The 25,066-nt window shown below is 46.2% G+C and overlaps 1 long non-coding RNA gene and 1 pseudogene across 2 annotated transcripts; both read left to right on the forward strand.

Annotated features, from left to right (window-relative positions):
- Nucleotides 1-893: 893 nt before the first annotated feature.
- On the forward strand, nucleotides 894-24,599 carry LOC144369187 (small ribosomal subunit protein uS5m-like; annotated as a pseudogene). Its single transcript, XR_013428676.1, has 12 exons — nucleotides 894-1,109; nucleotides 5,197-5,277; nucleotides 9,354-9,491; nucleotides 10,104-10,229; nucleotides 12,266-12,499; nucleotides 14,087-14,121; nucleotides 15,914-16,004; nucleotides 18,276-18,322; nucleotides 18,569-18,626; nucleotides 18,905-18,969; nucleotides 20,685-20,821; nucleotides 21,825-24,599. The product of XR_013428676.1 is annotated as a small ribosomal subunit protein uS5m-like (transcript).
- Nucleotides 18,976-20,610, forward strand: LOC144369188 (uncharacterized). The gene is made up of 2 exons (XR_013428677.1): nucleotides 18,976-19,908; nucleotides 20,063-20,610. It is a non-coding gene; the product is annotated as an uncharacterized LOC144369188 (long non-coding RNA).
- Nucleotides 24,600-25,066: the final 467 nt, after the last annotated feature.

The raw sequence follows: 25,066 nt of genomic DNA on the forward strand, positions 1-25,066 counted from the left end.
TATAATTATTTAGGTATAAACAACATGCCAACCAAAATAAAAAACAAACTTGCTAGTGACCTTACAGCATTTGAAGGCTTGACCACAACACAGACCAGAAAGTTGCCACCGATCTGACCTGGGCTGTCCATACTGAACTGGCTTTTGTCTCACTTAGCCCCAAAGGTCAGCAGTGCACAACAACTGTGTCACTTTTTTTCTTGTAAATATATACTTTTTAGTTGTGGTTGGGCACAATACCTTTGTTTTATTTATTCATTTTTCCGTGGTGCTGAAGATCGAACCCAGGGCCTTGCATGTGCTCTACCGCTGAGCCACAACCCCAAGCCAACTATGTCAGTCTTGGTAGGCTCTGCCACGATTTTTACTTTTCTGTATATCTGAACATTCTAACCTTGATCCGATCGATCGTTAAAGACTATCTGAGCAGGAGTCCGTTTCTCACAACACATTCCTGCCGTCCTTTGTGGCAGGTTTGTGCATCATTTGTGCAAGAACAGACTGCATAAAGCGGAGCCTGAGATGAACGGGAAAACCCTGGGATACGCGTGTGTGACGACCACACGTTGGAATCAGAATAAATGCAGAAATGCCTGTGAAACTCGAGCAAAGTACTTCATCTGCAAAACTCCAGGGCTTTCCTGGAGCGGGTTTCAATCTCTCCACCCTGTCTTATCCACCCTGTGGATCCTCCCTACACTTCGTGGGTCCCGGCCAGGGGTAGCTTGGAGAGCTCGCTGCGCCAGCCCGACCTCCCAGGCGCTCACAAGCGGCCGCCTCCAACTCGCCGACCCGCGCCCGGGGCTGGCCCCGCCCCAGCCCCGCCCACGGGCCCTAGCGCGAGGACCCCGCGGAGCTGTCCGCGGCTACGCCTGATCCAACCTACCCTGTGGCCCATCCGGATAATCCTTCCCACGCGATATGGGCTATGGCGTGGTCCTCGGGTCTCGCACCTCCAGCCCAGGGCTGGGGCCCGCCGTTTGACGAGGAGCCTCGTGGCAGGCGAAGGACCGGCTGCCCCGGAGGGAGGAGGCGGGGCTCGCGCTTCAGCATGGCGGCGGCGGTGCGCGCTGAGGGCCGCTTTCCTGCGGTGTGCGGTGTGTCGACCGGTGAGCGCGGGGAGGGGGCGCGGGAGCCGGGGGTCGCCAGGGCTTGAGGGAGTCCGGGCGGAGGGAAGTGAGCAGCGTCCCGCGTCTCTCCCATCCAGCCCGGGACCGCTGGGTGACCTTGCGCGCGTTCCCTGCCTCTCTGGCGTCGGGGCGCTTGGCTGTAAAGTGACGTGAAGTGTAGTCGGTTCTTCACGGTTCGTTTTGGTGAAGAGGAGGGAACTGGCGAGCCTTGCTTTCCCGGCGGGCAGGCGCGACCCCCCGGGTCACATGGTGATGCCCACCGGGTTCGGGGCTGAGAGGCGCCCGCGGGGCTCTGAAGGTGATGGTGGTTGTCCAGGTGGAGTCGGAGAGCACTGGCCTCCGTCAGCTGAATTCCAGCTGGCCGGTGGCCTCCGTGCAGAGACGGATGACTCGGACGTCAGCCCTCAGTGTCGCCTTTCCTGTCCCCCGGGGCCCTGGTGGGTTGTGTGCACCCTAGGAAGGCGCCCTGCTGCTGTGTTGCCTAAGGTTGGCTCCAGGGCCGCTGCGTGGCCGCCGCCTGCCTTCTCTGCCCTATTTTGTTGTTAAGTCCACAGTTCAGCATTTCCAATTGTGGAACTCAAAGCCCCCTAAAACCCTCAAAGTCCTTTTTTTTTTTTTTTTTTGGTAACTCATTTTGTAGCAAAAAATTTCACCAGCAATCTTGGCAGAAAATCTGACCTTAATATTCTTTTCTTTTGTCTTTATGATTGTCTCTTCCCTTTTATTTTTCTTTCCCCATCTCCTAGTATTTCAAGGCTGTCTTCCTTCATGAGTCTAAACTGTGTGCCAGCCACTGTCTTCCTCTGTTCATGCGTTTTCCCTCACTGCCTTCCCAGTCCCTTTATGGAGTAGGTTCTGTTATTATACTCTTTATACAGGTGGTGGAGGGAGCCACATAGATTGAGCAAGGGACATAGGTTTTTGCACCCAAAATTCCTGACACCAAAGTGTGTTTCCCCGTCCCCCCCTTTTTTGTCTTCTTGTGTATAACTATTTTTTTTTTTGGTTTTTTTTTTCAGCTTTCTTGAACTATAATTCACATACCATACAGTTCATCTATTTGAAGTGCACAATATTTGCACAAACCTGTGCATTTATCATTATAATCTAATTAGAACATTTTTATCACTCCAAGAAGGAAGCTTTTTAGCTGTAGCCACCACTGATCTATTTTCCACTCTTCTTAGCTCTCCTATTCTAGACATTTCATGTAAGTAGAACCACATACATGGCTGGCTTATTTAGTGCAAGGTCATCAAGATTCATCCACATTGTAACATGTATCATCCTGAATTTCTTAGGGCTGAATTGTAACGTGTCCATCACCACACTTTATCTGCTCATCAGTTGAGGGACACTTGGGTTGTTTTCCATCTTTTGGCTATTATGCCTAATGTTGCTGTAAACATCAGCATGCCATGTTTTTACATTGTGTGTCTATTTTCTTTTCTCTTGAGTATGTGCCTGGGAATGGAGTTGCTGGATAAAATGGTAATTCCACACTTGAGGGATGGCCAGAATGTTTTCAAAGTACCTGAGGGTACAGTGAGGGTTTTGATTTTTCTTTAGCAACATTTCTTATTATCTGTTCTTTTGATTATAGCCATCCTAGTGAGTATGAAATGGTATTAATTTGAAATTTTGATTTGCATTTCCCTGACGGATAATGAATGTATTTTCATGTGCTTATTAGCCATTTTTACATGTTTTTTTGAGAAATGTCTGTTCAAGTGTTTTGGCTCTTTTAAAATTGGGTTTTCATTTTATTATTGAATTGTAAGGAGTTCTAAAGATGTCTAATCAGATGTATGATTTGCAGAATTTTATTCCATATGTTGTTTTTTAACTTTATTAATAGTTTGTGGGTTTTTTGTTTTTTTTTTTTTTTTTGTACTGAGGGTTGAACCCAGGGGTGCCTAATCACTGAGACACATTTTCAACCCTTGTTTATATATATATTTTTAGAGACAGGGTCTCACTGAGTTGCTTAGGGGTTTTCTAAGGCTGGCTTTGAACTCAACAATCCTCCTGCCTCAGCCCCTAGAGCTGCTGGGAATATAGGCATGCACCACGAAGCCTGGCTTGATAGTGTTTTTTTGAGGCATACAAGGTTTTTGTTTATTTGTTTTTGTAGTGCTAGAGCCTGAACCCAGGCATGCTGGTTCTTCTACCGCTGAGCTGAGCTTTATCCCCATCCCCGAAACACAGGTTTTAAATTTTGGTGAAGTCTGGTTTATGGGTTTTTTCTTTTTTTTTCTTTTTATCACTTGTACTTTTGGAGTTATGTTTAAGAAACATTGCTAGACCCGAGGTCATGATAATTTACCTCTGTTTTTCTTCTAGGAGTTTTATAGTTGTAGCTCTTACCTTCAGGTCTTTAGTCCATTTTGAATTAAGTTGTACATAGGTGTGAGGTAGGGCTCCAACTTCATTCTTCTTTTTTTTTTTTTTTTTTTTTTTAAAGAGAGAGAGAGAGAGAGAGAGAGAGAGAATTTTTCATATTTATTTTTTAGTTCTCGGCAGACACAACATCTTTGTTGGTATGTGGTGCTGAGGATCGAACCCGGGCCGCTCGCATGCCAGGCGAGCGCGCTAATGCCTGAGCCACATCCCCAGCCCCAAATAATTAAGTTGTATTTTTTTAAATATCTTTTTTATTGTTGTTGTTTATTTTTTTTTTTTTATGTGGTGATGGGGATTGAACTCAGGACCTCATGTGTGCTAGGCAGGCACTTTACCACTGAGCTATCTCCCCAGCCCCCCAACTTCATTCTTCTATGGGTTGACACCCTGTTATTCCAACACCATTTATTGAACACATTCCTTTTCCCCTATTGAATGGTCATGGTCCCTCTGCCAAAAACCAGTTGCCCACAAATGCTGTCTAAGTGTGTTCTGGAGAACCACACTGTATGAAGGGTTGCACAGGGAGGTACAGTCAGCCTGGTGCTGTGGGGGCTCCAGAGGGTGGAGGTTTCACAAGAGCTGCTGAGCATCCAGGATCTGGTGGATCCAGGATCTCATATACAAAAGTGTATGAGAGCGAATTCAAGACTAACGGTGTGTTTGGATGGCTATGGGGAGGGTGGGGCAGGGGCAGCAGGAGGCTGGTGTGGAAGCCTGGGGCCATGTGGCAGTCCTGCAGGCTGTGCCCAGAATTTGTAACTTGGCAGCAGGAAGCCAGGGAAGGACATGTCAGGGCTGTTAATTGATGAAGCCTCTTACTGTAGAAAGGTGGTAAATACAAGGGGAGAGGTGGGAGACCCATTAAAAAACCTTGAACCTGTGTCTGAGTGATGCTAAGGCCTGAACAAAGAAGTGGCAACAGGACCACAGCAGAGGTGTGGCCCACGGCAGAGGGATTTTTAAGGTGACTGCCAAGCATGAAGCCTGGTTGATGGGAGGGTGAAGAGAAGGTGCAGCATGATGGCAGCTACCTGGCCAGTGGTCACTAAGCCTGGAAATCACTCATCCACTTCTCTTAGTTCTTTAATTCTGTGGATGGTATTATTCTGTGAATGTTACTGTTTTATTTATTTTTGGGGTACTGGGCATTGCACCCTATTGTGCTTTACAGAGCCACATCCTCAACCCTTTATATCTCCAGACCTGAATTTGCACTTCCCCTGCCTTAGCCTCCTCGGTATCTGTGGTTGCGGGTTTGTGCCACAGTAGGTGGCTCACCTTATTATTTTAAATGTCCCTCTTCATGTAGGAATGTATCTTTAAAATTTATTTATTCTTGTTGGAGGCCTGTGGACATAGCTAAGTGGTAAAGCACTTGCCCAGCATATGTGAGGCTCTGGGTTCTATTGCCCACACCATAAAACAACTCCACTTTTTGCTGAGTGCAGAGGCCTTCATCTGTAATCCCAGCAACTTGGGAGCCTGAGACAGGAGAATTGCAAGTTGGAAACCAGTCTGGGCAACTTAGGGAGACCCTTTCTCAAAAAACGAAGAGGGGATGTGGCTCAGTGGTGAAGCACGTGCCTGCAGGCTCCGGGCCCTGGGTTCAACCCCAGCACTGGAACCAAAAAATATTTATTTACTTATTTTTAATTGACAGGTCATTTCTGGTGCTGGCAGCTTTCCCTGAACACCTTTCCAACAGCTTCTGTTTTGGCGCTGAAGACCACTCTCAGCAATGGTGAGATTCATTTGGGAAGTATCTGTTCTCATAAGATTTAATAAGAGTTTCTGTAGATTTGAAAATGTGAATGGACAAGGCATGTCCTTGATGATGGTATTGTACCGTCTTGAGTATTTTTCAAATTTTTTATGAGTGCAATTGTTGTAGTTCAAGGCTTTAAAAAATAATGGTTGCCATTTTTGAGTAGGTATTGTGCACTAGGCTTGAAACATATCACCTTGTTCAGCCCTCACACTGGCTTTCATGAGCTTATTCGCATTTTAGAGATGATAAGGTGAATCTCTGAGAAGCCAAGTGACTTGTTCAAGATCATGCAGCCAGGCCAGGCACAGTAGTGCACACTTGTAATCCCAGTGACTTCGGAGGCTGAGGCAGGAGGTTGCAAGTTCAAGGCCAGCTCTGTCTTAAAATAAAAATAAAAAGGACTAGGGATGGGGCTCAGTGGTTAAATACCCCTGAATTCAATGCCCAGTACCTTCCCCCAAAAAAGAATGAAAGAAATCACACAGCCAGTGAAGCAGGGCTGGTCCCAGAGCTTTCTGGCTGTTGTGATGCCCCCTCCTGTGGACACAGACTTCCTTGACATAGTGCAGGGCCTCTGTTCAGCTGCCTTCTGGGAAGTCCAGGCCAACCTTGCTGTGCAAGGAAGCCTGGCCCTTTCACCTTGAGCTTCTGGGACTCCTGAGTGCTGGGCTTCCCTGTGGGTCTCCTGCCTTTTCCTCTTGTAGACCCACCTGTGAGATGCCTTGGAGATCCTGGGAGAAGTCCAGCTGACAGGGCTTTCTCCCTAATGGCAGATTTCCTACGACCTGTCACACCCACTGTGAATCAACCAGTTTGATTTGTTGCTTGGTTGATTCACTCACTGATTTATAAACAGTTTATTTACCCCTTAACATGTGCCAGGCACTGCCCTGACCTGAGCCGGTGTAGGGCCTGATAGGGATAGCTGTCCTCACTGCAGGTTGCTGTGCTATTCATTAAAATATTAACTTTCAGGCTGGGGGTGCGGCTCAGAGGTTGAGCCTTGCCTAGGGTGCCCAAGGCCCGAAATTGAATCCCCAGCTCCACACCGGAAGTAAAAAAAAAAAAAAAATTGAGTTTCCAAAAGGTCGTAAAAGGCTCAGAGCTTTCATTCCTAGTCCTTTTCTGCTCCTTCCCATCATCTAGGAACACTAATTCTTTCACCTTCCTCTGGTTATATTTCTAAATACACTCAGTCTTCTTTAAACAACATTGTTATGCTAATTGGAGATGTAACAGTCTATCCTTACCCTTACTTTCTTCCAGTATAGGTAGAAGCCGAGTTTGGACTGAATCTCTGGGCATTGTTTTTGTTATTAAATTATGTGCACATTCAGAGTGGAGCTAGGTAGTATTCTACTGTTACATTTTTTCCTGAAATTCATAATTGCCTGACTTTTAAGAAGTTGATTGCTTTCCTTATCACTCTATTTTTCTAAATGCTGCAACAAATTAGTCAGAAACATAGTAATAAATTTTCTAAAATCTCTCACCAACCAGTTTTCCTAGAAGAGACCCAAGTGAGAAGGAAGGAGTTCTTGGTGTAGAACGTGATGTGTGCTGAGGTAGAACCCTGGGGGCCTCTCCGTCCCCACCTGAGGGGTTGTGGCCTATCCCACTTTAGGCTGCAGGGTTGTTGCTTCCTGAGTCTGGGGTCTCATGACCTAAACTTAATAAGAACTCAAAGGATCAGAACAGAGTTGATAAGTGAGGTGGATTGTGATCTGTAAGTGAGCTTCAGAACGTGACTCAGCCTGAACTACTGAACTTTCTTCTTTAAAAAATCATAACACGGGGCTGGGGATGTGGCTCAAGCAGTAGCACACTCCCCTGGCATGGGTGCGGCCCGGGTTCAATCCTCAGCACCACATACAAACAAAGATGTTGTGTCTGCCGAAAACTAAAATGTAAATAAAATATTAAAAAAAAAATCGTGACACAATGTAAGCAAAACCATTTATACAAGTGTGCATGAAAATTGACTGTTGTTTTGGTGGTACTGAGGATTGAACTGAGGGGCACCCTATCACTAAGCTACATAACCAGCCCTTTTGATATATTTTTTCTTTGTTTATTTTTTTGATGGTGCTGGGGATTGAATCCAGGGCCTTGTGCATGCAAGGCAAGCACTCTACCAACTGAGGTATATCCCAGACCTATGTTTTATTTTGAAACAGGTTCTTGCTAAGTTGCTAAGGCTGGCTTCGAACTTGCAATCCTTTGCCTCAGTCTCCTGAGTCACTGGGATTACAGCCATGTGCCATGCACCCAGAAAAAGTGACTATTTCTAATGTGTACAAAGCCCTGGGTTCAATCCCCAGTTCTTCCCTGCCTCCCATTAAAACAAACAAACAAAAAACAAGTGGCTATTTCTAAATTCTAAAGTTGATTTCTTTTTATTTTTGACAGTTGGTTTCTTTTAGGCTGGGTACATTATTAGCTATGAGTGATATTTCAGTCTTTCCAAAAAATCTGTTAATAATTTTTACACTTCTTGAACTACATTAAAGATTATAATGCTGAACAGAGCAAGATGAAATGTTTTAATATTAGATATGTGTTGAAGATGAAGGTGTTTACAAGAAAGGCTGTGTATAGCAGAATGAGATTTGTAATGATAAAGTTCTGGTTTGTTAAACAATGAAGACCCAGGGCTGGGGTTGTAGCTCAGTAGCAGAGTGCCTGCCTAGCATGTGTGAGGCACTAGGTTTGATCCTCAGCACCACATATAAATAAATAAAGATCCATCAACAACTTCAAAAAAAATGAAGACCCAATGTTTTCTGGCTACATTTTATTTGGTAGTTCATCAGGTGGGCTACAGGTCTAGAGGACATCTGTGTGCTAGGTGCGATCTCCCTCCCCACAGGTGAGCAAATCATCTGGAATCGAAATTAGTGTTGAAATCTCATCCAGTCATCCAGTTCCTTGTGGCATTGGCAAATGTATCTCATAGGCCTACATTTGAAACAAAATGGTCGTATTAAGTGCTGTCCAGTAATCAAAGATTATCCCTTTGTGTTTGGGTCTCTGTATTCAGTGGAACTATTTCGATGGCTTCCTACCACCCTTAGATGTCACTCTCCCTGTCCTTACCCGCTTTCTTTCTCTGGTCCTGTGAGTCATGGTTGATGCTGCTGATGAATCTGCAGTTACTGTCCTCTGCATGGCTTCACTCAGACTTGAAAACAGCTGTTGTCAGGTTTTTGTTTTGTGTTTATCAAGCCAATACCCTAAAGGCCACTTTCCCTCCAGGGCTGTTTGGATCCTGTCACTTCTCTAGTGAAGCACAGAGCTCAAGAATCTGTGCATGCACTGATCTTGCCAGCACTGTCCTACTCCTTCATCACCACCTGTTCCTGTCACCTCTGCCTTCTTCCTCACGTGAAACCGCCATCCCTGGGACTGGTCAGATGGCTTCCTCTCAGACATGGCTGTTCTAAAACCTTTTCTCAAGTAATAGATGCATGTGGTTAAAAAAAAAAAAATCCCTCAAAATACAAAAATGCGGGTCTTTCACATCCAACCTTAAGTGCCCCTGTTTTCTTCCACAGAGGCAGCCGCTCCTCAGTCTCTTGCCTGATCTTCTGGAGCTGTCTACAGCATGCCTTCCCTGCTTCCTTGTGTTTTGAACATAAAGGGCAGGGTACCCTCTACACATTGAGTCTTGTTCTTCTGAAGAGTTTCACTTGAAGGTCTTTCCTCATCTGTCCACTGCCCAGCTGCATACAGCAGAGGGCGCCATTTGCCCAGAGCAGCCCAGGAGCTTGGGCTGGATAATGCAGGGCAGAAACCCTGGCTGTACAGAGCTTTCTTGAGACTGGGACATCCACTGTGGAAATGAACCATGACCTCTCTAGGAAGGGCATTTAGGTGGCTTTCATTCCTAAAAGTTTGGTTTTATTTTTTAAATAACAATTGTCCTCAAAATATGATTCTTAAAAGATTAGAATTTTTAGAGACTTATTTTCATCAAGTCACAGTTATTTGGTGCTGGCAGCTCCACAGCCAGGGAGCATCTAACTTGGTTTTGTTTCATCTCTCTGTAGGCCCTTTGTCACTGCAGGGAACCAGAGACAGCCGACACTTCACCAGCTTGAGTCATGCGCTACAGACACAGTGCTGTATCTCTCCTCCCACCAGCCGGTCAGGCCAGCAGTACAGACCCTACAGCTTCTTCACTAAATGTAGGTAGACTGGCACACACTTCCACTTCCTGCAACAGGAAAGTAGGGGTGCTTTCCTATCTTAATTTTTCTTCTGTCATAAACGAATTAACATTTTAGTGATTATTCAACTAAAAATGCAACTAGAATTATCTCATGTGCTACAGCTGTATTTGGAGAGCACTAGTTTATCTGAGCCCCTCATTTGGGGCACCCAAGGCCTAGAAGTATTGAATTGTGCCCCAGATACCCTGCTGATTTAGAGTCACACCAAGAAGGCCCTTACTGTTTTTAGCTGGGCCTTTGCTAGGACATATCATTTGGAGAAGTTCAAGAGACGTCACTACTGAGACCTGAGTTGTGATTGGCAGACATCAGGGAAGCAAGTCTACTTACTGGTCAGGGACTTACTGGGATTTAATGTTAGCCATCTTTTGTGGAAACAAAGTGGAATTGTCTCCTCTTGTGTTTTCCAAATGTAATCATGTTTTATGTTCACTGTATGATTTTATTTTATTTTCATTCCCTCAGTGACATGGATGAAGCTGGGCTTTGTGGCCTTTCTTATTCTTAGGAGAGTGTAGATCTTTGCTTTACAACTACAGAGTTTTTCAAAACCCCGTTTCCTTACAGTGACAGCAGATGAGCTCTGGAAAGGTGCTTTAGCAGAGACTGGTGCTGGGGCAAGAAAAGGAAGAGGCAAAAGAAGCAAAAAAAAGAGAAGGAAGGATCTGAACAGGGGTCAGGTCATTGGTGAAGGTAAACGTGTTTGGTTGTTTTGACAGTTTTCAGATTTGGTCCTGAACTTGGGGTGGGAAACTGATGATCTTGGGAAGGGGAGAAATAGCAAGCAAGCTGGGTCTGAGGGAGGCCTGGGGGGGCCCAACGGCAAACTTTGTTCTAAAAAGAGTCTATGTGCTTTTAAAGTGTTTTCCCCCGATTTTATGGATATTTGGCAAACTGGAAACATTCTCATTAAGTGCATAAGAATCCATGGTTTAGAGTCCAACCAGGGGGCTTACCAGCTGCCCCAGAGTGTCACGTACTCCATGGGGCACAGCTGTGATAGGTCCTGTGCTGCACACAGCCCAGTGCAGGCAGGTGGAGCTCGCAGAGAGCTGGCAGGCTTCCCCTGCCCAGAGAAGACAGTGACCAAGAGCAGATCTGTAGTCACAGGGCCTGTTGCCGCTACTCAACTGGGCTGCTGTCACACAGAAACTGCCCTGCACAGCGCATGGTTGGACAGGCCCAGCTGTGTTCCGGTAAAACTTTATTTACAAATCAGCTGGTGGGCCGCACTTGGCCTTGGTCCTTCACGTGGTGATGTGATTGTTTATACTTGTGCTTTTGAAAGCAAAAATAGGATAGGTGAACTTGAATTGGCTTATTTTTACTGTTGTGCAGACTCATCGCTTTTGATACTAACAACCTTTCAGAAATAAAGGAAGCACCTTGTGCTGCACTTCTAAGATTGCACATCTGCTTGGGTGCTTTTACTACTTGTATCTTGTTTTAGTTTTTAAGCATTTGTTATTTATTTTTAATAATGTTAATAATAATAATAATAATTATTATTATTATTATTTTTGAGACAGGTCTTGCCATCTGGTCTTGCCAGGCTGGTCTTGAACTTGCAGGTTAAAACCTCCCTCCTGTCTCAGCCTCCCACCTAGCTGGGACTGCTCACATGCACCACTGTGTCTGGCTATAATTTATTTTTTCAAATTATAAAAATCGTATGCATACCTTCTCAGTAAAAACGCGGAGTGTAGAGAAAACTAAAAGCCCCTGATGTCCTTCCTGCCGTCCACATTCCCATTGTCTCCCCTGAGGGGCCACTGGTCTCATATTGGTATTTCCTTCAGTTGTTTTTGTGTGTGCTGGTGCGCGCTTTTGTATCAATTCCCTAAAAGAAATAGATATCGTCTTTAAAAAGAAAAGAAAAGAAAAAGATAATTATACTATATGGTACATGCAATTGTATAATCTGCTTTTTTTTTTTTTTTTTTTTAACCCAATAAGAGGTCTCAGGGCTGGACATGGTGGCAAACCCCTTAACCCCAGCGACTGGAGAAGCTGAGGCAGGAGGATGACAAGTTTCAAGGCCCGCCTCAAGAATTTAGTGAGACCCTGTCTCAAAATAAATAAAAAGGGTTGGGGATGTGGCTCAGTGGTAGAACGCCACTGGGTTCAATTTCCAGAACCAAAAGTAATAATAATAACATGTCTTAGAAATCATTCCACATCAGAACCTGGAGAGCAACGTTTTTTTGTTTTTTTTTGTTTTTTTAAGAGAGAGGGAGAGAGAGAGAGAGAGAGAAATTAATATTTTATTTTTTAGTTTTTGGTGGACACAACATCTTTATTTGTATGTGGTGCTGAGGATTAAACCCCGCGCCGCGTGCATGCCAGGCAAGCGCACTACTGCTTGAGAGCCACATCCCCAGCCCGAGAGCAACGGCTTTTGATTTTGTGCAGGATATGGCACCTGCTGGCTGTGCGTTCAGCCGTTCCTCTGTTGCCGACCTGCATTACAGGTCGTGTTTCAGCAGACATCTTAGCGCTCACAGGCCTCACGAGTGTTTCTCTTGGTAAAAGTGAAAATGCGGTCACATGCCTGTAGGGTAGATGTGCATAAAACTGTGACAGTGCCAGGTCACCTGCCAAGTGATCGCATCAGCTCCAACTCCACAATACTGTGCTGGTGTCTGTGCACGCGTTCCCTGGCATCTTAGCAACATGAAGAGTGAGCACCTTTTAGAAGTTGTCACTTACCTATAATCTTTACCCTTCAGGACGCTCCGGCTTCTTGTGGCCGGGTCTGAATGCCCCTCTCATGAGAAATGGAGCCGTGCAGACCATTGCCCAGAGGAGCAAGGAGGAGCAGGAGCAGGTGGCGGCTGACATGCTCCAGCAGAGGGAAGAGTGGGACTGGAAGCGGAGGATGAAAGTGAAGCGGGAGCGAGGCTGGAGCGGGAACACATGGGGTGGCCTCAGTGTCGGTCCCCCGGACCCTGGTCCCAATGGAGGTAGTGGAGGCCTGGTTTGCTTGCCTTTGGTAGAGGACGTATCGTCCTACAGTGTTTCTGAAAATAATTTTATTGTTTACTTGTCTGTTTAGATTACCCTTTCTGAAAAAAGAATTTGACCTCTTTGACTAACTTTCCACATTATTATCCCGGTTGCATTTGTGGGACACTAGAGGCCTGTAACCAGGAAGTGTTCCTCCAACAGGATGGAAAGCCCTGGGTCCCAGTGCCTTAGCAGGTGCCTTAGACATGGTGGTGTGCATTATAGATCTGTAGGGCACAGCGTTTCCCAAACACGTGGCCTCAGGCTTGGAGTGCTGTTTAACAGCAGAGTTGAGGGACCCCAGAGAGCTGTCACTAAGCCTTCGTAAAAGCAAACATGAAACAAAAACTGACGACACTTAGGCTGAATTAGAAAACAAAGCCTCCCCCTCCCCACAGAGGCAGATTCACCTGAAAATCTTGCTCTTGCCAGTGAGTGGGAGAAGAGGAAGCAAACAGGAGTTTGGCTCAAAGTAGAGGAACGGTTGGGCTGGAGAGGATGGGGCGAGCGTGCAGGAGGGTGGAGGTCTGGGAGGGAGAGGACCTGCCCACGAGCCAAGTCCCCAGTAACCAGATCCAGAGTTTAGACAGACAGGCTGCTGTTACCAGCAGGGGCAGGGTGCAGGTTTGGGTGAGCCTGTGCAATGGGGGTGGAAAGGCGGGGAGGTCACCTGGTATCTGGTAGCTTTGGTCAGGAGTCATCAAGCCAGATAGTGGCATTGGTGAACATGGCCACCAGAATATTTCTTGATGAGAAGGTGGCACTTGGCACTGGCTTCACTATCACCCAGTGGGTGGGACCCTGGCAGTGTCCAGGAAAGAAGATTGACTCTTGAGCTGACCGCTTTCAAAGCCGACTGCTGGGTACAGAAGCTTTTATTCTGCTCTCCTATTTTATTTTGTAATTGAGATTTTCTGTAATAAGTAAAAGCAAGAGAATTTGGGAGTGTTGGAAACAGCTGTGGTGGTGAGCAGAGGCTGAATTAAGAGAACTGAAAGCTGAGGAGCCGGGTGTTCCCGAGCGGGTCAGACCCGCAGTTGAGAGTGGTGAGCGTAGGCCAGGCTCTGATCTCTCCCGGCAGCAGCAGCAGGCCACTTGTGACCAGACAGCTGCGTGGGTTCTGGCCTGGAGAGGGCGGTAGAGACAAAAGTGTAGGGATTGAGGACGTTGGCGAGATCTATGAGGAGTGAGGGACTTTGGTGTCTTTGAGGGACTTTGGTGAGAGAGGCTGTGAAGAGCCCAGGAGACCAGATGGGAAAGCAGCGAGGAAGGCTCTGGAGGTGTCGGCGCTCCAGGAACCTGTGCCTCGGGAGCCGGCAGCAGGGAGCTGGAGAGAGGGAGGCTGCGGTCAGAGAGCCGTGGCTGAGCTCGTGAAGTCAGGCCAGGCAGTCCCTGTGGATGATGGGAACTGGGGCGCAGCCTGGAGAGCGGCACCAGAGAGCTCAGGTTCTTCCCATTAGAAGTCTGAGGGCACCTGGGAAAGGCTGTCCCACGTGAGCAGCGTGGATGCTCTTATCTGTGTGCTTTTTCTTCTCTCCTTGTAGAGACCTATGAGGACTTTGATACCAGGATCCTCGAGGTAGGCCTGCCGAGCTCAACTCCCAGGGTCCTCTGGAGAGGTTTCCGGGGTCGGGTGGGCAGGAGGAGCTGAGCAGAGCTGTGGTGACAGTGATCTCTCGGACACAGACTCAAGTTCAGGGAGGAATTAACACAATTTGAAGTTCAGTTCCTTCATGTTGGTGGTCCCCACTGCTGCCTTGGTTTGTGGGGACTATGAAATTGAGGTTTGTGAGGGGCAAATTCAGGAGCACAATTTGGAGATTATGTTAAGTTCCTTCTTCCTGGAGCTAGAGTGTGCTATGTGGTGGCCTCTTGTGGAGCTGTACACCAGTTGTATCTAGGACACAATCAGAGAACAAGTTGGGAGGAGCAGGGGCAGGGGCAGAAAGCCTCAGGTTATGGCCAGTGTGCAGTTTGACTAGGGCAGTGGTCTCTGGGCTGCTCACAGATCCTGTATCAGGTGTGCTTGAACCACCCTTCCAGGGTGGTTCTCTGATGGCCAGTGTTCCTTGGAGCTGGCACTGTGCATTTAATCAGTGTTTCATAATGTGGAACAGAGCCGGGCTCGGTGGTGCACAGCTGAAATCCCAGTAGTTTGGGAGGCTAAGGAGGGAGGATGGTGAGTTCCACAGCCTCAGCAAAAGCAAGGCCCTAAGCAACTCAGTGAGACCCTGTCTCTAAATAAAATACGAAAAAGGGATGGGGATGTGGCTCAGTGGTCAAGTGCCCTGAGTTCAATTCCCAGTACCTCCCCAAATTGTGGAATAATTTATATATCAAATTTGTGACAAAGCCTCTCTGAATATGTATATTATTTCTTCAATATCAGTTATATTATGGAATTTTTAAAATATGTTTACAAGTGTTTTATGTTGGTATCCCATTGTGTGTTATTCCCCCCACCCCAATTCTAGAGATTGAACCCAGGGCTTTGTGCATTGCTAGGCACGCACTCTGCCACCAAACCACATCCCCAGCCCTTTTAACTTTTTATTTTGAGAAGGGTCTCGCTAAGTTGCCCAGGCTGGCCTTGACTTTGCCTTCTTCCTGCTTCAGTCTCCTGAGTCACATGGATTACAGGCGTGTGCCCCTACACACACCCCAGTTCATAGCTTTTGAAAGTTAATCCCACTGAAAGAGTCTTTCATATGTAGGTTGTTTCCTATAAGATCATTCAAAAGTGTGGCCTCAGCCTCCCTTTTCCTTAAACTTCTTCCTAGGAAGGAAAGGGGACAACTGTCATTTAAGCAGTTTAGTTAATAGTTTCATAATTCCTGGCCTTTAAAATAGGCTGAAAAAATGGGAGATTTTCCTGAAGTTTATAATGAATAGGTGTTTCCAAATTCTGTATTCTTGTTTAAGCCTGATCCTTAACATAGCAGTCCAGTCCTGCGAAGTTTTTTCCTTACGTTGCATTTCATCATTTCTAAGATATTTTAGTACCTTTGATACTGGAATTTGTCTTATAATCAGTGTTAAACTATTTCAAAGTTTAATCCATAGTGTTTTCTTTCCTGTGTACATTTATTAAGATGGGGTACATTGAGTTGTGTAGTTGTAAATTCCTTTAAAGATTATCTTAGTTAACTCTCCTAATAACCCAATGAAATAGGAAGAGAAAGTCTTATTTCCATTGTGTTCCCGAAATGCTTCAGAGGGAGGGTTTGTTTGGGAAGTTTGCTTTTGTGCCTACAGACTGGAGGAGGTGCTGGGTCCTGCACCAAGCCTTGTGTGGCTGAGCCAGCAGGTCCTCGTCCTCTACCTCAGAGTTTTCTTCAGCTGTCCTATTGATGAAGCATTTTGTCTTTTAGGTCAGAAATGTTTTCAATATGACAGCCAAAGAGGGAAGGAAGAGATCAGTCCGTGTCCTGGTGGCTGTGGGGAATGGGCAGGGAGCTGCAGGTGAGTGGGGTGACGCTGAACACAAAGAGGCCTGGCTGCCCGGCTGGAAGCCAGGGCCCTGCTGCCAGTCTCACTTTTTCTACTAATAGAGCCGCCTAGAGGTCTGGGCTCACAAACCTGGTGGTAAACCACGAAGCTTCTCAGAGAAAGAAAGAAAAGCTCTTAAGGCCTACATCTGAGGACTGGGTATTTTAAAGGGCTTAAGACACTATTGTATGGTGCATAATAGTGAAAACTTAGAACAAGTTCAATCGGGCCTGGTTACAGGATAGCTGTCCAATATAATATTCTTTTTTTTAATATTTATTTTTAGTTATAGGTGGACACAAGATCTTTATTTTTTATGTGGTGCTAGGGATCAAACCCAGTGCCTCACGCATGCCAGGCGAGTGCTCTCCCTCTGAGCCACAACCACAGGCCTCCAAAGTAATATTCTATAGCCATTAAAGAATTGTGAAAAATTACTTACACAATAAGTAATTTTGGTTAAAAATTTGTCATGTAATCATGATTTTTTTTTAAAGTCATTTCTATGCAAGGAAAAAAACTAGAAGACTGTACACTGACTGATAAGTGTTCACTTGGGTTAGCAGGTTTGTCAGTCATTTAAATTTTCTTCTTTAGACTTTTAAAGTTTCCCTACTGAACATCTTGTTTTTGAAATGTGTTCACATAGAACTGAAAAACTGTTTGTTGCTTCCTTTTGAAAATTTCAAAGCAAAAGCAAAAGACATGATAGTGCTTTGCTGTAAGAGACCATGGTTAGCAGTTAGTGTTGTCTCTTTTCAAAAATATCTTTTCTGAAATTTTGTGTCCATGTTACCTCCCTTTACCTTTTTATCAAAAGCTTAGCAGAGATCTTATTATAGCCATGAATTTGCACCTTGCTCTTCTTGCTTGGTTTTGCCCTCAGAGGTCTTCTGTTAGCATAAGCAGATTTCTGGTATTGGTTTCATAGTGTTCCAGTGTGTGCATAGACATGATTTTTGACCCAATCCCTATTGTTTCCAAATTTGTATCATTTATTACAAACAACAACAATAACATTGACCTTTTTGTACATGGAGCTTGTTGAACTTTTGGAAATATAGAAATAGGAGAAATGTCTTGAAATTGCTGCCGCACTGGGTGTAAATGTCAAGTATTGCCAGATCTCCTCCTCAAAGGTTGCATCAGTTTATGTCCCTCTGTACCACCCATCCTTGCCCTGAGTAGTATCAGACTTTACTGATTGTCAGTATGATCCCTGAAACGTCTCTCCCAGTTTACACCTGTACTTTCTAAGTTAGGAGAGTGCCGACGCCATTTTGCGTGTTCATTGGCCGTTGCGCTTTCCCTTTGGACATCTGTCAGTCCAGGTGCTTTGCCTATTGTTTTAATTGGGTGGTTTTCTTGTCTTTATTGATTGGGATTAGCTTCTTGTAAGTTAAGGACATGAGCCTTTTTTGTCTTATCATCTTTTGACTTAGTTTTGAATTTTTTTCCACATCGAAGCTTTAAAATCCACAGAAGTTTTAAACCTTAACATAGCAAATTTATCAGTCCTAGGTCACTTCTGGTTTGTGTTTTGCTTAGAAAGTCTCCTTTTGAAGATTATAAGTAAGTGCACTCATATTTCCCTCTAGGACTTCCATGGTTTACTTTGTTCTGTTTAAACTAGGAACTGGAATTGAAGCCCTTTTCATCCCAGGCCTCAGATGTCTTGCCTATTTTATTTTCCTGTGTGTAATTTTAAAACAAAGTACTTTTTTCAAATTAAATAATAAATGGTGGCAGCAAATAATGGAAGCATTTCTGCAACTTGTGATAGACCTCATTTCCTAGGGTAAAGCATTTACAAATTGGAAACTATTAGGTTTATTTTTCTGGTTAATTAAAATTGAAATTCTACTGAAATCATAGTTTTACTCTATAACAATGTATTTTTCCCCTATCCCTTCTTGTCATTTTAATCTCTTTGCACAAGTGCCCCAAAACATTTGCCTTTTATAAATATAGAGCATACTTAATTTTAAAAATTGAGTATATTTCATTTTATTAGAGATTTATAAAAGGTAATGTTATGTATCTCAATGTCAAGTCTGTCGAATGCCTCAGAACAGATGAGCACATCTCTGGCTTTCTTCATGGCTGGTTGTGCAGAGCAGGTGTTCTGTGGGCAGTTGAAAGAAGGGCGTGAAATGCTGTAGAGCCCAAACTGGGAGCTGGGGAGAGGCACAGGCTGGGTCAGAGTAGCTTTCCTTTTCATAAGTTTTGCTTTTTCTTTTGAAGGTTTTGCCATTGGGAAGGCCACTGAGCGGGTGGATGCTTTCAGGAAAGTACGTGCATGTTTTTCTTTGTTAACATTTAGTAGAAGATGAAAAGCTCTGTGTTCACATGGGGGCACTGCAGGCACACAGTCACGTATCATGAAGGAATCGTCAGTGTATGTGTGATAATGATATTGTGGCTAAGTCCTTATGTTTTAAGGTGCATAGGTGGAATTTTTTATAATAAAATACTTTATAAAATAGTTTTGAAACCCAGCGAGAGATTTAGGAGAATTTGTTCCTTCCTTTCTTCAGGCAAAGAACAAAGCCATCCACTATTTGCATTACATAGAGCGGTATGAAGACCATACAAGTGAGTGTGGGTCTTTTCTTGTAAGATTTGCAGAATGCCACTGTGTCCTGGTGTGTCTGTGACATGCCCAATGGGTGTCTTTGTGTTGCTCTGACTGCATTCTTACAAATGTGCAAAATGAGGAAACAGCCTGGCCTCGGGGGGTGGCAGGAGAATGAGTGGGGTCAGCGTCTGTGTGTCCTGTGGGCTGGCTTCTTAGGGCAGCACCCAGTGCTCTGTGGCTTTTGCAGACATTAAAGCCACATGCCTGACCCTCCTGTGTCTGCTTTACCCCCCAGTATTCCATGACATCTCGTTGAGATATAAGAGGACACACACATCAAGATGAAGAAATAGCCCAGAGGTAACTGGAAAGCTCTGACTCTCTGTTGAACATAAAGCAGAGAAAGCACCACAGTCCCACCCTCCCCCCTGGGGTTGTTCGCCTCTCCTTGAACTCATCCTGAGAGTGACAGATGGAAGTCCTGAATTAGGCTGAGGAAGGCCAGGCTCCTGGGGAAGAAGCCAAGGTCGGGCTGCACAGGCCCAGGCCTGTTCCTGGAGTGGCTGAGGCATGCAGAGCAGGTGGTGGTGGTCCGGTTGGATGAGTGGGCACGTGGTTCCTCCTGGAGCCTTCACCCAGCTGGACGGTGTTTTTTCCTGCCAGTCACGTGCTGTTCCTCTACAAGTGTCGTGGTGTTAGGCTTGTTATTTGGTGCTGGGGATTAAAGCAGAGCCCCACACCTGTGAAGCACGTGCTGTCACGGAGCTCCCCCAGCCCCTCACCATTGAGTACTGTTGAACTTCTATGATCTCTATTCATTGAGGCACTGGGTGAGCAGAAATGGCCTTTCTTGTCTTGTGGACAGGCCACAGGCAGTGTTGGTTATGGGGACAGTCACACCCAGTGCACTCTTGGTGCAGAATTCTTAAACATTTGGATTTGCATTTTGCTTGCAGTTCTGTAGTAAGAACCTGTTTCATTTGACTGTAGTTTTTTAAATCTCAGGAGTTCAGGTCAGGAGCTGGGCGCAGTGGTGCACACCTGTAATCCCAGTGACACTCAGAAGGCTGAGATAGGAGGATTGCAAGTTCCAGGCCAGCCTCAGCAACTTAGTGAGGCCCTAAGCAACTGAGCTACTGCCTTGTGCCTTCCTCAGTGCTGTCAAGAGGAGGAGGAGGGCCACCTTCATCAGGGTGGCCAGAGGTGGCCTCTGAGCAGGGGCAGTGTGAGTGAGATCCTGAAGGAAGAGGAGCAGAGGGGCAGGTCTGGGAGAACGTTCCAGGCTGGTGCGTGCCCCAGGTAGTGTGCCTTCCTGCACAGGCCATGTGAGGACAGTGCAGTAAGTGGGGTCGGGCACGGGGTGTGTGTGTGTGTGTGTGTGTGTGTGTGTGTGTGTGTGTGTGATAATGATATTGTGGGGGGAAGATCCTGCAGATGTCTTTGTTTAATTCAGAGAGCAATGGCCAGTGAGAGGTTGTGCCCCGGAGCCTTGATTTGCTGAGGATCAAACCCAGTGCCTCACACATGCCGGGCAAGCGCTCTGCTCTATAGCCCCAGCCCTGGCTTGTGTTTTTGATGCTCTTCTGGAGGAGGGATTGCCGGTGGCCAAGAGCAGGGCACGTGGCTAGAGGGGAGGAGACCACCCCAGCACTGAAGGCCATCAGGGAGGTGAGAAAGCACTCCAGGAGCCACCAATTCAGGAGACGCTGCCACTTAGGCCAGAAGGTGTTCCCAGGAGAGGGAAGTGGTGTCGCTGCCAGGGCAGCTGAGTGGTCTAGGAGGGTGAGGACAGGCGTCTCCCTTGATGGTAACCAGGCATGGACACGGGAGCTGGCCTGGGCAGAGGGCCAAGAGTTTTCAGGCACTAAAGTTTTAATGTAAGTAACATCGTGGTTTCTCCCCCCACTACGTTTAAGGTAGATATTCTGTTTAATTTTTGTACATACCATTGAATAAATGTCGTCCTAGAAGTCACACTAGCTGGGGGTGGTGAAGCCAAAATGTCATTCCCTAAACCCAGAGCCACACGAAAGACAGCATGCTGGCAGGTGCTCAGTCCATTTCCTGTCTCCTAGGATACGGCCTGCGCTGCCACAGGGCCATCATTACCATCTGCCGGCTCATTGGCATCAAGGACATGTATGCCGAGGTCTCTGGGTCCGTCAACATGCTCAACCTCACCCGGGGCCTCTTCCATGGGCTCTCCCGCCAGGTAACCTTCCCTGGGGTTTGAGCAGGTCTGGCTATGCTGCAGACCAAGGTGCTGAGGGTCTCCTAGGGGCTCCCACGGCCACCTGCTGCAGTGACCCCAGGGCTCTGCTGCCCAACCAGAGCTAATCTTGTTTCTCAACATCACCTCACCGAGTCGTTTTGAACCAAATCTCAGGTCCCATTTTATTTCATTCGTAAATATTTCAGTGTATTTCTAAAGGATCAGAATCAGAAACCTGAGAAGTGGTTTCTGATTCTGATCCTTTAGAGGATCTAAAGGATCCGTTTACTTCTATGGTAGAGCGCTTGCTAGGAACACTTAAGGCCCAGGTTTGATCCCCAGCACTGGGGAAAAAAAAATGTCATGGTACCCTTAGCATTCCTAAATATCATGACTCAGTATTATCAAGTATCGAATCTGTTCATTCAAATCTATCCATTTGTCTGATTTAAAAACTTTTTTTTTTACACAGTTTTTGATTCAATCCCATTGATTTGATTCAATCCAGTTGAGAAGATGTCAGCACTTCTAAAGTTTCTCCTGTGTCTTTTAAGTCTCTCTTGGTCTGTCCCTCTCTCTTCCCCCCTTGCTGCTGTTATGTTGAAGAAGTCAGGTGTTTTGTCCCATAGTGTTTCCAGGGTTGAGCACCCGTGGGGTCCTTGATGTCCTTTCCCCCCTGGACCTCCTGTGATTTGGTTGTTAGATCTCAGGGCTCCACCAGGTTCAGGCTTGGTGCTTGGCCCGGCAGGCACGTGCTTAGGGAGTTTGGAAGGCGAGGCCTGGCGTACCCCAGTTTGGGGTGGGAAAGTGGGCTGAGGCATCCCCCTGTGACAGCCACTGTGGTTTAACCACCCAGAATCAGCTGGCACTGCTCTTTCCCCCAAGCTCTCTGGTGGGTTCTGCACTCCCACCCCCACCCCACCCCTGTGGTGGTGCCTCTCACTCCTATAGCCACAGGGACCCTCGGAGACCTAACTGCTGTTCTCACTTTGGTCTTGCCCAGGAAACCCACCAACAGCTGGCCGACAAGAAAGGTCTCCATGTGGTGGAATTCCGGGAGGAATGTGGCCCCCTGCCCATCCTGGTCGCCTCCCCCCGGGGGGCCTTGAGGAAGGATCCTGAGCCAGAAGAGGAGGTTCCCAACATCAGGCTGGACTGGGAAGAGGTGAAGGCTGCACAGGGAATGAAGCGCTCTATTTGGTCAGGTCTCAAGAGGGCCTCCACCTGACCTTCCTGCCACCTGGCTCCCCTACTGCAACACCGTGCCTGCTGCCCTAGGCGCCTGGGACTCCCCCGTCTCATCTTGCTGTGTCACCTCTTTTTTCTTTTTTGAGGTAATTTCAACCTTCTTTATTTACAAATAAATAATTCTAGTTTTGATTTATTGATCACGTGATCTGTGCCAGGCAGTGTGACAGGGACATTATGTACTGACCTCAGTTCAAGACTACTTTAAATACTCCATGAAACCAGCAAAAGCAAATGGAGCAGGGAGACAGGAAAAGACCCACCCAGGGGTAATGTGCACAGGGACATGAAGGGCTGTGGTGGCTGTGCCCGACGCCCGCTCGGGCTGACCCATCCCTGGGAGGTGACCTCCTGCCCTGTCCCTCACAGCTGCACCCACCTCCAGCAGGGCCCAGGCTGCCCTGGTGGCAGGAAGTGCCTCATTGTTCCAACTTGAACATCAAGTGCCAGCAGCAGGAACCTCTTGTCACACGCTTGACACCTCTTGTGTGGTGTCTGGAGAAATGTCTCTTCACCTCTTTTTGCCCATTTGAAAAATTGAGTTATTTGTGTTTTTATCATTGAGTTGTAAAGATGCTTTAGTATTGTGGACACAGGCCCCTGTAAGGGGTGTGACCCACCATGTTCCTCCTCCGTGGGCAGATCATCATTTCCTGTTTCTTTGAATACTTTCTCTGCCCCCATCCTCCCCCAATCCTCTGCCTACCCAGGTAGGCCCTTGTCACAGTCCCCCAGTTTATTGCCTTTAAGACAATAGAGTAGTTAAAGCACAATTAATGCCAACATTTTTTTTACACATGTAGATGTGCAATGTATGATAACAACACAGAGACCAGGCAGGAGTCCTGGAAATATGCTGTCACCTGGTTCTCTCAAGGGGTCATTTGAAGGTGGACTGGTTAAGGTAAAGATGTGCACTTAAACCCTATTGTAAAGGAGTCACTAGCGTGACACAGAGCTGTAGCTATTAAGCCAGCAAAGAGAATGAGGTGCAATCTTAAAAATAACTCATTGTGCTGGTGCAGTGGCACACACCTGTAATCCTAGCTGCTCAGGAGGCTGTGCAGGAGTTTCCCAAGTTCAAGTGCAGCCTCAGCAACTTAGCAGGACCCTGTCTCAGAAAGGGTCAATGCTCTTGATTTGTTGATTATACATATCCTTTGATTAAAGTCCAAACATAACGAGTCTTTAGAGACATTTTGTATCAGAAAAAAATAAACTTTTCTTTTGCAAGTTGCTAGATAATGTAGAAATTTGGTACAAAAAAAGACAAAATGCAAAAAAATGTGTATGTATTTATAGTGAATAGGATTGCCTGAGGCGCGTAATACTTGTTTATTTAATGTGTGCCCTTGCAGACAATTTTACATGTTTGTATGACAGGACATACATGTATGTGTGAGTGTGTGTGTGTGTGTGTGTGTGTGTGTGTGTGTGAGAGAGAGAGAGAGAGAGAGTGTGTGTGTGTGTGTGTGTGAGAGAGAGAGAGAGAGAGAGAGAGAGAGAGAGAGAGAGTGAGTATGTGTGTGTCTTTTATATACAAAAGAGGCTGAAATATCTATCCAGGCAGAATATGTGATCAGACCCAAGCCTGTGCAGGGAGTTGGGTGACCATTAACTATGCTGATCTGATGGGTCACAAGTCCCAATGTGTATCACCCACACTTCAGTCAGCAACAGCAGCCAATCTCCCAACTGTAGCAGCATTAGTTAGTTTCCCTGCACACTCTGTGTTCCTGACATCACAGTGCTGTAAGTTGGTGGCCCTCGTTAAGCAAAGTCATATTTGCAAAATAGCATTATTTGTTTTTAAAGCTTTTAAAGACATGGTTTTCTTGGGGGGAAAAAAAAGGCTTGGGACCCAGCTCAGTGGTGGATTGCTTGCATCGATGTGGGAAGCTATGGGTTCCATCCCCCGCACCACAGAACAAACTCAAAAAACCCTCAATCCAAGAGAAGGCAGAAAAAGAGGAGAAGGGGAACAAGGAACAGGCGGCCCCAAAGAGAAGCCTGGGAAGTTCAAACCAGCCGTTCCTCGACCGCACTAAGTGCAAGCCCTCTGAACACCTGTGCACATCCTGTCAGCGCACTGTGCTGTGTTCTGTTGAGCTTAACTTTGTCCTCCTGGTGTTCCCCTTCAGGGTCTGTCCACTTCTGGCAGCAGGCTGGTCCCGTCTCCACCTCTCCTCGCAGTTCTCAAGTATTTTAATGTTCTGCCGTACAGTGCGTGCTCCCTGAGTATGGTACATCTTGGAGAACTGTCCCATCATCATTCAGGTGGTGTCCCTCTATATGATTGGCAGTTTTCCTTGCACGTAGTTAATATAGTCTGAGCTTCATACAGTGACTACTGCTTTCCTTCACTAGAGTTGGCCCCGTGTTTCCCTCTTCAACACTTCACTCTTAATCTACGGTGGTCCCCTCGTACCCACGGTTCAGCTCGCCAAGGTTTCAGGTACTTGTGGTCAACTGCAGTCCCAAACTGTTAAGTGGAAAATTCCAGAAATAAAAAAATTTCCTAAGTTTTAAATTATATTTCATTGTGTGTAATGCTATGAAGTCTCGCACTGTCCCCCTGAGGTATGAATCGTCCCTTTGTCCAGTGTGTCAACACTGTATACGCTCCCTGCCTGTTACTCACTCTTGGTAGCCATCTTGGTTATCAGATGGACTGTTGCAGTATTACTGCTGACACTCACATACCCCTGATTTTACTTAAAGCTTAAGGGGAGCGATGGTGGGAAGTTTATTGAATTATGTTAAAATTATTCTATTTTACTATTAGTTACCATTGTCAATCTCCTCCTGTGCCTAATTTATAACAGTCATAAGAATGTAGATATAGGGGGAAACAGTGTATATAGGGCTCAGTGCCATCTGCAGCTCAGGCATCCACTGGGAGTCTCGGGATGTATCCCTGGGTGGGGGTACTACTGTATATTTTAAGTGGACTTCTAGACACCAAAGGGTTGGAACCTGTTTTTTGAACCCCTCTGA

This window comes from Ictidomys tridecemlineatus, chromosome 12 (genome assembly GCF_052094955.1).
Source record: "Ictidomys tridecemlineatus isolate mIctTri1 chromosome 12, mIctTri1.hap1, whole genome shotgun sequence".
In the NCBI taxonomy this organism is placed as follows: domain Eukaryota; kingdom Metazoa; phylum Chordata; class Mammalia; order Rodentia; family Sciuridae; genus Ictidomys; species Ictidomys tridecemlineatus.